Source organism: Gossypium arboreum, chromosome 10 (assembly GCF_025698485.1).
Source record: "Gossypium arboreum isolate Shixiya-1 chromosome 10, ASM2569848v2, whole genome shotgun sequence".
Lineage (NCBI taxonomy): Eukaryota > Viridiplantae > Streptophyta > Magnoliopsida > Malvales > Malvaceae > Gossypium > Gossypium arboreum.
The window spans coordinates 47,047,216-47,058,038 of NC_069079.1; the positions used below are offsets into that span (position 1 = coordinate 47,047,216).

Consider the following 10,823-nt stretch of genomic DNA (forward strand, 5'->3'; position numbering starts at 1 on the left):
GTGTGAAAATTTCATGAAGAAATTTTATATATAAGTGCCTAATTTGATAATTAGGACTAAATTGTAAAATTAGCAAAATGCGTGCTCTAGATAATAAAGGGAATTTAATTGAAATGGGTTCTTAAAGTGGAGGTCCTTATTTAGTAATTAGACCATTATATTTAAATTTGGACAAAAATGGGCAATAATAGGACAAATTTGAAAGAAAAGCTTTTAAGGGCATTTTGGTCATTTAGTAATTAAAAGAATTAAAAAGGGAAAATAAAGCCAAAATTAGTGCATCTTCTTCATGGAGGCCGAATATAGCATGGGGGAAGCCATGGTTAGGGTTTTCAAGCTTTCTAAGCTCAATAATAAGTCCGTTTTAGCCTCGTTTTTAATGTTCTTTATGTTTTTTGAGTAATGGTAACTTGATTTAGCTTATTCTAGCAATAATTCATGCCAGGGTTCATATTTGGAAAAATACCCATAGGTTAAATGTGTTTATTTTGATGTTTTATGGTAGAATATGAAGCTTGAAATTACGTTAAACAACTTTTGCTAAGCGATTTTAAGTGAAAACGAGTAAAACGATATAATCAGTAAAAATATCTAATGTTCATAAGTACATGATAGAGTGGGAATTTGATGTTTCCATAGAAGGGAAAAATGTTCATCGTGTCATAAAACATAAGAAAAATGGATTCTAGGGGAAAAATCGTAATTTTGCAAAGGTGTAGGGGCAAAATTGTAATTTTTCCAAAGTTTGAGTTAGGGAAGGTTTTGAATATTACATTAATTAAATAAGTGAAATATGATGTTTTAGATCCCGGAAAGTGAGATTTGGACCTAGAAGGGGAGAAAAATTAAAAATCGGGAAAGTTGGTAAAATGACCGTTTTGGTATCGAGGTAAGTTCATATGTTTAATAAGCATTTAATTATGCATATTTGAATGATAAATTGATATTTTGGCATAAATACTTTAGTATTGAGTTTCAGATATAATGATTAATGTTAGATAATAATTCGATATTGGAAAGAGAACTTGTATAATTTATATGTAAGACCATATTTTGTATTATGACTTTGTATGATAACAAGAAAGTATTAACTAGCATAGTTTGATGAGAATAAGTTAAGTTGATTATATGATGAGATTGAGAATGTAAGTATGTAAGTTGAGTAGCATTTTATTATTATGCAATTATTGTTATTAGTATTGTTATTATTGAGTTATACGACTAACCTTGAGAATTCGAGCAAGTATGTTTCAGCTATGACTTGACAAGGCATTGATATCTCAAAGTCCATGGTTGTACCATGGCAATTAAGGAAGAATTGACAGAAAAGTCCATGTTTATAACATGGCATTTAAGGAGGAATTGACGGTTAAGGATACCATGTAAGACCATGTCTAAGACATGGCATTGGTAAAGCAAGAATCCCGTGTAAGACGATGTCAAGACATGGCATCAGCATTGATTAAAGACTCCATGTAAGACCACATCAAGATGTGGCATTGGCACTAAGATAAGGATACCATGTAAGACCATGTTTGGAACATGGCATTTGGTAAGACAAGGATACCATGTAAGACCAAGTTTGGAACATGGCATTTGGTAAGATAAGGATATCATGTAAGACCATGCTAAGGCATGGCATTGGTGAGTTCATAAGGTAAGGATACCACGTAAGACCATGTCAAGACATGGCAATGGTAAGTTCAAAAAGGAAAAGGTTCCCGAGTAATCCAAAGAGTAAGTCAAAGAAACGATAAGGTGAGAACATGAAGAAAGAGTACAGGTATGCATTTAAGGCTTATTTAATATTGAGATTGTAAGTAATTGAGATTATCAAGTATTAAGTAAGTGATGAGTTTTTAGTTATGATTGTGACACTTTATGACATGATTGGCAATATGCCTATATTATGAAAGAGTACTCATATGTTAAGTGCGATGTTGCAAGTATGTAAGCAAGCTATTAAATAAGGTGCCTTTTGTATTCTAGGGCTTTGGTAAGGTTACCGATGAGTAAGATGGGAAAGTAAGAATTAAACATTGGTTAAGCAAATTATGACAGCATAGTAAAAAGCTAAATTGATTGCTGATGCTTATTATTTTACATGTGAACTTACTAAGCTTTAAAAGCTTACTTATTTCACTTTCCCATGTTTCAGAGTACTTAAAAGCAAGCTCGGGTTGGAGGTCGTCGGAGATCTCTTCTGATCACGTGATTTCGTGATAGGTTTTAAATATTTATAATTATTCATTCTTGAACTAACTATTATCGTGATGTAGGCAAGTGTACCTATCAAAAAGTAGTATAGTTTTAGTAAGACTGGATTGTCGATCCCAAAGGAACTAAAAGTACTAGTAATGACTGCCTTTTTATTATCTAGCCTAAGAATAAAGGGGTTTTTGTTTTAATTAACTAATTATCTAAACTAATAACTCACAAAGAAAAGAATTGGAGAATTGCTTTTGGGGAAAATTGATTGACTTAAGACAATACCTAAGGAAAAATCCACCTAGACTTTACTTGTTATTCTGGCTCCGAATCGGATGATTTATTCATTCAACTTGTTCCGTAGAGATCCCTAAGTTATGTTATTATCCCTATTCAAGACTAATAACGTCTAATCCCTAGATTGAATAACCGAGACTTTTCTCTAATTAACACTCTAGGGTTGCATTAACTCGATCTATGGATCCCCTTATTAGGTTTCACCCTAATCCGGCAAAATCTTGTCACCTTATTTCTAGGCGCGCAATCAACTCTGCTTAATTATGACAAAAGTACTCTTAGACAGGGTCTATTCTTCCTCTGAATAAGAGCTTATCTTGAATCAGTATCCTAGGATATCAAAACAAGAATTAAGAACAAGTTAAATATTTATCATACGATTCAGAAAATAATAACAAGATTCGTCTTAGGTTTCATTCCCCTTAGGTATTTAGGGGATTTAGTTAATAACTAAATAAGAAAATATCTCAGAAGAATAAAAAATACAAAACATAAAGAAAACTGAAAACTTCTGAAGGGAAATTGAGGAGAGATCTTCAGTCTTGATGATGAATCCGGCTTCTGAGATGGATCAATCGGCTTCCTTGAAGTAATTCCTTACTCCCTATTCTCCGTGTCCTCTTTCTTTCTCCTCTAGGGTGTATTTATAGGCTTTGGAATGCCTAAAAACCCTCAAAATCAGCCTTTTCTGAATTGGACTCAACTTGGGCTCGGTAGGGACACACTCGTGTTTAATTACTTCAGGCCGTGTTCGAGCCTGCCAAATTGACACGACCGTGTGGTTTGCCCCTGTGAGGAGGTCCAGCCTATGTTGGTTTCGTACTTTGGCCCATTTTCTCCGTTTTTGGCCCGTTTCTCGTTCCTTTTGCTCTTCTACGCTCTCCTAAGTATAAAGCTTGAAATTAAAGCATTAGGAGCATCGAATTCACCAATTCTAGCGGGAAATCATCCATAAAATGCATTAAACATGGGGTAAAAATATATATAAATTACAGTTTATCAAATACCCCCACATTTAAGTATTTGCTTGTCCTCAAGCAAAATCCTTAACTCATAATCAAAATAAATTCTTGTCAACTTATAATTTCTATCGATAATATCTCACATTAATCGATAAATAATCATACATTGAGAATTCAACTAAAAGAACATAAAAGTTCCAAACATTTCAAGTTGAGCATTTTATTCCAAAAACATAGGTGTCTCCCCTCATCTAAGTAATTACCTTCGATTCAGAATATCACAGAGTTTCACATCCTCACTAAAGATTCACTCAAATCACTCAAAGTGTTTAAGGACAGTAAATGGAGCACTCAATAGTCAATAATGAAAAGTTATTACCATAAGCTTGCATGAAAATCAAATCTCCACCATTGTAATTTAAGATAATACATCAATCAAAAGGTCTTTAGAGGGTTGTAATGAGGCTTGGTTAGGGGGTGTGGTCACAAGCTGAATGAAAGGGTTAGAATTGAGATTGAATTGAAAAATTTCCTAACTAGAAAAAGAGTTAATCTTCACTTGCGTACAATAGAACTTCTTCTCAGAATATGGAATTAGTAATAAATATACATAGTGTTTTTTTTAAGAACAAGTTAAACAACATAGAACAAAACATAGCTAAGTAATCCATTCAACTCAAATCTCGTCAAAAATAGGGATTAATTTAGGGGATTTCAACAATAATGGGTTAAGGGTTAATATTAAGGGTAATACAAAGAATGGTTTGTTAGGCTCAAGGGGGTTTACTAGGGGTTAATCGTGGAGGTAGGCTTTTCATGGCATGAGTGTGTTAATTTTAAGTGCCTTAATCATTTTGACATATCAAATCAAATGGTGTGGTCTCGACATGCGTAATCAAGCAAGTTATAGAATAACAGTTCAATACTGATGCACTCAAAGCAATGATAAGAGTGAGCATGAAAGAATGAATAGATGCTTAAAAGGCTCAAAAATCTCACAAAAAATTATGGCTTTTTGATGATAAAAACTTGTGAATTCCAATTCAAAGGAATACCTAAATTTGGGGAAACAACCTAAGATTTTAAATTCTTAAAAATCAACTTATCATGCTTGATTCTCTATTGTCTTAAAGTTTAAACAATCAATGCATAATTTCCTAGGTTTTAATTCGAGATATATCAATCAAAATCATAAATCAATCAAAATTTATCCTAAATATGATATGAGAGCTTTTCAAGAGAACAAGGAAATCATTCAGGGATTTTCTGATAATGAAATAAATACCCCCCACACTTAAGTTGTACATTGCCCTTAATGTACAAATATAGATATTAAAGTATATAAAAAAATAGGGGGAGATGTGAAACTTCCTGTGTTAAGAATGGATGATATTCTTGGATTGGCGAGATCGAGTATTAGAGATAACTCTGGCAAGCTTGACTTTGAAGATAAGTCGTTTCTAAAAGGAAAACAAGTGAATAAAAGAAAAATAAGATAATTATTCTATATATATATTAAATGGCACGGCCGGAGCACACGCCCGTGTGGTTCGTGTCCCGTCCGTGTTCGTCGCGAATTTGTGATGTCGTCACACGGCCTTACCGCACGCTCGTGTGTATAGGCCGTATGGCTGTATGATCGTGTTGCATGGCCGTGTATGGTATGGTTCGCATCTCCCATGATCGTGTAGGTTTTTGCATGCCCGTGTCTATTTGACAGGTCCGACCATGGGTACTAGCCATGGGCATGTTGAATGCCCGTGTTCATTTGGCAGATTCGACCACGGCCATGTCGCACGATTGTGGTGTTTTATCGTAACCCATATTTAGGGAAATCTTTGCCCTATTTTTACACGGCCGTATTGCACGGCCGTGTTTCCACCCGTGTTGGTCACACGGCTTTAAGCATGGCCGTGTTATAGGCCGTGTGGAGTTGGGAACCTGTGCTTCAAATACTCTGTTAGTGACCTAAATGTTTAAAACTTGAAATTTAAATAATTTAAAATTGTTAGTGCTCGAGGTTGCCTCCCGAGAAGCACTTGTTTATAGTCGAAGCTCGACTGTTACCTTATTGATTAATTCAGGGCAGTTGGTGGAGTCGTAGCTCCTCTCCATCATCTTTAAAATTCTCACCATTATAAAGTTTGAGACGATGGCTATTTACTTTGAAAGTACCGTATGATGGGTGACTTACCTCTATTGTGCCATATGGAAGAACAGATTGAATTACGAAAGGTCCTGACCATCGTGATTTAAGTTTCCCAGGAAATGATTTGGGTCTTGAGTTGTATAGTAAGACGAGATCTCCAACTTCAAATAATTTTCGTTGCTTTAGACGAGTGTCATGGCGCCGCTTTGTTGCTTCCTTGTATAGGCGTGAATTTTTGTATGCATCGGCTCGCCATTTATCAAGCTCATTCAGCTGCATCAACCTATTTTTTCCTGCAAGTTCGGGATCAAGGTTTAGAAATTTCATAGCCCAAAAAGCTTTATCCTCTAGTTCGAATGGTAGATGGCAACTTTTTCCATAAACAAGTCTATAAGGTGATGTCCCTATGGGAGTCTTAAAAGCAGTTCTATAAGCCCATAGGGCATCGTCTACTTTCATTTCCCAATCTTTTCTGTTTGATTCTACTATTTTTTTAAAGATCCGTTTGATTTCTCGATTTGCTACTTCAACTTGTCTATTAGTTTGAGGATGGTATGGGGTGGCTGTTTTTTTGATGAACTTCGTATTTCTTAAGGTTTTTTTTCAAATCGGTTATTACAAAAATGGGTGCCCCTGTCACTGATAGTTGCTCTAGCTGATCCAAATCTCGAGAAGAGTTTTTTAAGGAAACGTACTACCACTCTAGAATCATTAGTAGGTAAAGCTTGTGCTTCCACCCATTTGGACATGTAATTAACTGCTACTAAGATGTATTTATTCCCAAATGAACTGGGGAATGGGCCTATAAAATTGATACCCCAAACGTCAAATATTTCACATGAACGCATATAATTTTGAGGCATTTCATCAGGTCTAGATATGTTACTTGCCTGTTGGCATTTGTCACATGAAGTAACATACCTGTTAGCGTCTTTGAATAACGAAGGCCAATAAAAACCTGATTCAAGTATTTTGTGTGTAGTCTTTGTTCCACCATAGTGTCCTCCGGTTGGCCCTGAGTGGCAATGTTCCAATATTTTTTATGTTTTTGATCTTGTAACGCATCTTCTAATGACTTGATCTGTACATCTGCGAAACAGAAAAGGGGTCATCCTAAAAGTAGTTTTTCACATCATTAAAGAATCGCTTCTTTTGTTGGTGTGTTAACCCTTTTGGGATAATGTTAGCAGCTAAAAAATTCACGATGTCTGCAAACCAAGGTACCTCAGAGTTAGATATAGTGAAAAATTGCTCTTCAGGGAACGAATCATTTATTTCAACGTCATTTATTTCTCTGGTATTGGATTTCTCGAGCCTGGACAGATGATCAGCCACGAGATTTTCAGCTCCTTTCTTATCCTAAATCTCCAAGTCGAATTCCTGCAATAGGAGAATCCATCGAATGGGTCGAGGTTTTACATCAGTTTTAGTTAAAAGGTAGCGAAGGTCGGAATGGTCAGTGTAAACAACAACTTTAGACAATATGAGATATGATCTAAATTTATCAAATGCAAAAACCACAGCGAGCAACTTTTTTTCTGTAGTAGTATAATTTTCTTGTGCACCCGTTAAAGTTTTACTGGCATAATAGATAGGTTGAAAATGCTTATCTCTTCGCTGTCCCAATACTGCACCTACTGCAAAGTCACTCGCATCACACATTAGTTCAAATGGTAAATTCCAATCAAGTGCAATTATGATTGGAGCATTAATTAATTTATCCTTTAAAGTATTAAATGCTTCTAAACACTCCTGATCGAAATTAAAAGGTATATCTTTTTCTAACAATTTAGTCAAAGGCTTAGCTATTTTAGAAAAATCCTTAATAAATCTTCTATAAAAACCAACATGTCCTAAAAAGCTTCTAATAGCCTTAACCGAACTAGGAGGTGGTAATTTTTTGACTGTTTCTATTTTAGATTTATCCACCTCAATCCCTTTACTAGAAATTTTATGCCCTAATACAATACCTTTCTTAAACCATGAAGTGACATTTCTCCCAGTTAAGCACAAGGTTTGTTTCCTCACATCTTATTAAAACTCGTTTTAAATTTTTAAGGCAGAGATGGAAAGAATTACCGAATACCGAAAAATCATCCATAAATACCTCCATGATATCTTCCATGAGTTCGTCGAAGATGGCTATCATACAGTGCTGAAGAGTGGCAGGAGCATTACATAATCCAAAAGGCATTCTACGATAAGCGAATGTACCGTATGGGCATATGAATGTCGTCTTTTCTTAATCTTCAGGAGCTATTGGGATTTGGAAGTAACCAGAGAGTCTGTCTAGAAAGCAGTAATACATGTGTCCGGATAATCTTTCCAACATTTGGTCAATGAATGGCAAGGGGAAGTGATCTTTTCTTGTGGCATCATTCAATTTCCTGTAGTCTATGCAAACTCTCCATCCTATGACTGTTCTTGTAGGGATTAATTCATTCTTTTCGTTGGTCACAACCGTCATGCCTCCTTTCTTGGGGACAACCTGCACTGGACTTACCCAAGAACTGTTAGAAATAGGATAAATAATTCCAGCATCTAGAAGTTTAATTACCTCGGCTTTTACAACTTCCTTCATGTTGGGGTTCAGTCGTCTTTGAGCTTGCACACATGGTTTGTATTCATCTTCCATCAAAATTTTGTGGGTACAAAAAGAAGGGCTGATTCCTTTAATGTTAGAAATTTTCCAAGCTATGGCTTTTTTATGTTCCTTTAATACTTGGATCAATTCCTCTTTCTCCTTGGGCTGCAAGTTAGAAGAAATAATAACTGGTAATGTAGAGTTATTTCCAAGGAATGCGTACTCCAAGTGGTTTGGTAATTGTTTAAGTTCCAGTTTAGGAGGCTCTTCAATAGAGGGTTTTTGCTTAAGTTCATCGTTTAGCTTAATGCCCTCATATTCTACTTGTCTTGAAGAATACTCATTAGGTTCATCATCTGTCTCCTCTTCTTGAGCTAGATATAGTTCCATCGTGTCCTTCTGTATAATTTCCTGTAAAGAGTCTTGAGTAGTGTGACCAATAGAATCAATAAAATAACATAAATCATCCTGTTCCCTAGAAAACCTCAGAGTGTCATAAATTTTAAAGATAATCTCCTCGTCACCTACTCTAAGTATCAATTTACCGTCACCCACATCGATTACGGCCCTAGCAGTCGCTAAAAATGGGCATCCTAAAATTAAGGGTACTTACACATCTTCATCCATGTTATGCACAACAAAGTCAACCAAAAATATGAATTTATCTACTTTTACGAGTACATCTTCTATAGTGCCCCTAAGATATTTAACAGATCTATCGGCTAATTGAATACTCATCCTAGTAGGTTTAGGTTCCCCGAGACCAAGTTGTTTGAACATTTTATATGGCATCAAATTAATGCTAGCACCTAAATCAGCTAGTGCTTTCTCAACATTCAGACTACCAATTAAACAAGGGATAGTAAAACTCCCTAGATCTTTTAGTTTGGTTGGAAATTTATTTTGGAGTATGGATGAGCACTCCTCATTGAGTTCAACTGTAGACAAGTCCTCGAATTTCTGTTTATTTGTTAGGAGCTCCTTCAAAAATTTTGCATACGTAGGCATCTGCGAGATGGCTTCAACAAAAGGTAAGTTGATATGTAATTACTTAAAAAGTTTAAGAAACTTACCGAATTGTGCATCAATGCAATCTTTTTTCAATTTTGCTGGATACGGAACTGGAGGTTTATATTCTTTCGGCACTGGGTTGTCAATATTTTCAGTTTTTTCTTCCCCCCTTTCACGTTGTTAGTATTTTCGGTTTTTTCTTCCCCCCTTTCGCGTATCACGGCTTCTTGTGTTAGCTTCTTTTCAGTTTTCGCTAACACTTTTCCACTCCTTAGTGTAACTGCTTTCACATGCTCTTTTGATTTGGTGTTACTAGGTAAGCTTTCTAGGGGTCTTTCTGAAATTAATTTGGATAGCTGGCCTATTTGAGTTTCGAGCCCTTGGATCGACACTTGTTGATTTTTAAGTGCTGCCTTAGTGTTCTAAAAATAGGTTTCTGACACCGATATAAACTTTGAGAGCATCTCTTCAAGGTTCGGCTTCTTTTCCTATCGATAGGGTGGTTGCTGGTAGCCAGGAGGATGCTGTGGTCTTTGATTTCCTTGACCACCCTAGGAGAAGTTTGGGTGGTTCCTCCAACCTGCATTATAAGTATTACTGTATGGGTTATTTTGAGCCCTAAAGTTATTGTTACCCATATAGTTGACTTGTTCCTCTTCGGTTGTAGGATTGAAGGATTGATATTCTGTATGCACACCTCCTCCACTTGAGTCACACCTCATTACTGGATGTACCTGCGTAGAACCAAGTAAACCATCAATCTTTTTATTGAGAAGTTCTACTTGATTAGAGAGAATGGTGACCGAATCAACGTTATACACGCCGGCTGTTTTGGTGACCGAATCAACGTTATACACGCCGGCTATTTTCGTTAGCTTTGTCCTCATGACCTGCCACTGATAGTTATTCAGTGACATCTCTTCAATAAACACATAGGCATCTTCAGGTGTTTTATTAGTTCTGCCAATAACTGCATCAACCATTTGCCGAGTCGAGGGATTCAGACCATTGTGGAATGTTTGAACTTGGAGCCAAAGCGGTAACCCATGGTGAGGGCACCATCTCAGTAAGTCCTTGTATCTCTCACATGCATCGTAGAGGGTTTCTAAATCCATCTGCACAAAAGAAGAGATATCATTACGTAATTTAGCCGGCGGAAAATATTTTAGTAAAAAATTTTCGGTTATTTGTTCCCAAGTAGTAATTAACCTTCGTGGTAACGAGTTCAACCACTGTATAGCTTTGTTTCTTAATGAAAAGGGAAACAACCGAAGACGTATGGCATCATCAGAAATGCCATTGATTTTAAATGTATCGTAAAATTCCAAAAAGTTTGCTAAGTGAGCGTTGGGATATTCATCCTGCAAACCATCAAACAGAACAAATTGCTGTATCATTTGAATATTGTTAGGTTTCAGTTCAAAATTATTTGCAGCTACAGCAGGTCTAACTATTTTGGATTCGGTTCCAGTTAAAGAAGGTTTAGCATAATCATACATAGTGCGTGGAGCAGGATTTTGATTAGACGCAATTGCAGGAGGTAGCTGATTGCCTTGGTTTTCAGCCATCTCTTCGATTGGGGGTTGAGTATCATCTTCTTGCTCGTTTTCTG

General features: G+C 36.1%; 1 non-coding gene across 1 annotated transcript; it reads left to right on the forward strand.

Annotated features, from left to right (window-relative positions):
• The first annotated feature begins 10,252 nt into the window (after nt 1-10,252).
• On the forward strand, nt 10,253-10,359 carry LOC128283007 (small nucleolar RNA R71). Its single transcript, XR_008273353.1, has one exon. It is a non-coding gene; the product is annotated as a small nucleolar RNA R71 (small nucleolar RNA).
• The last annotated feature ends 464 nt before the right edge of the window (nt 10,360-10,823 follow it).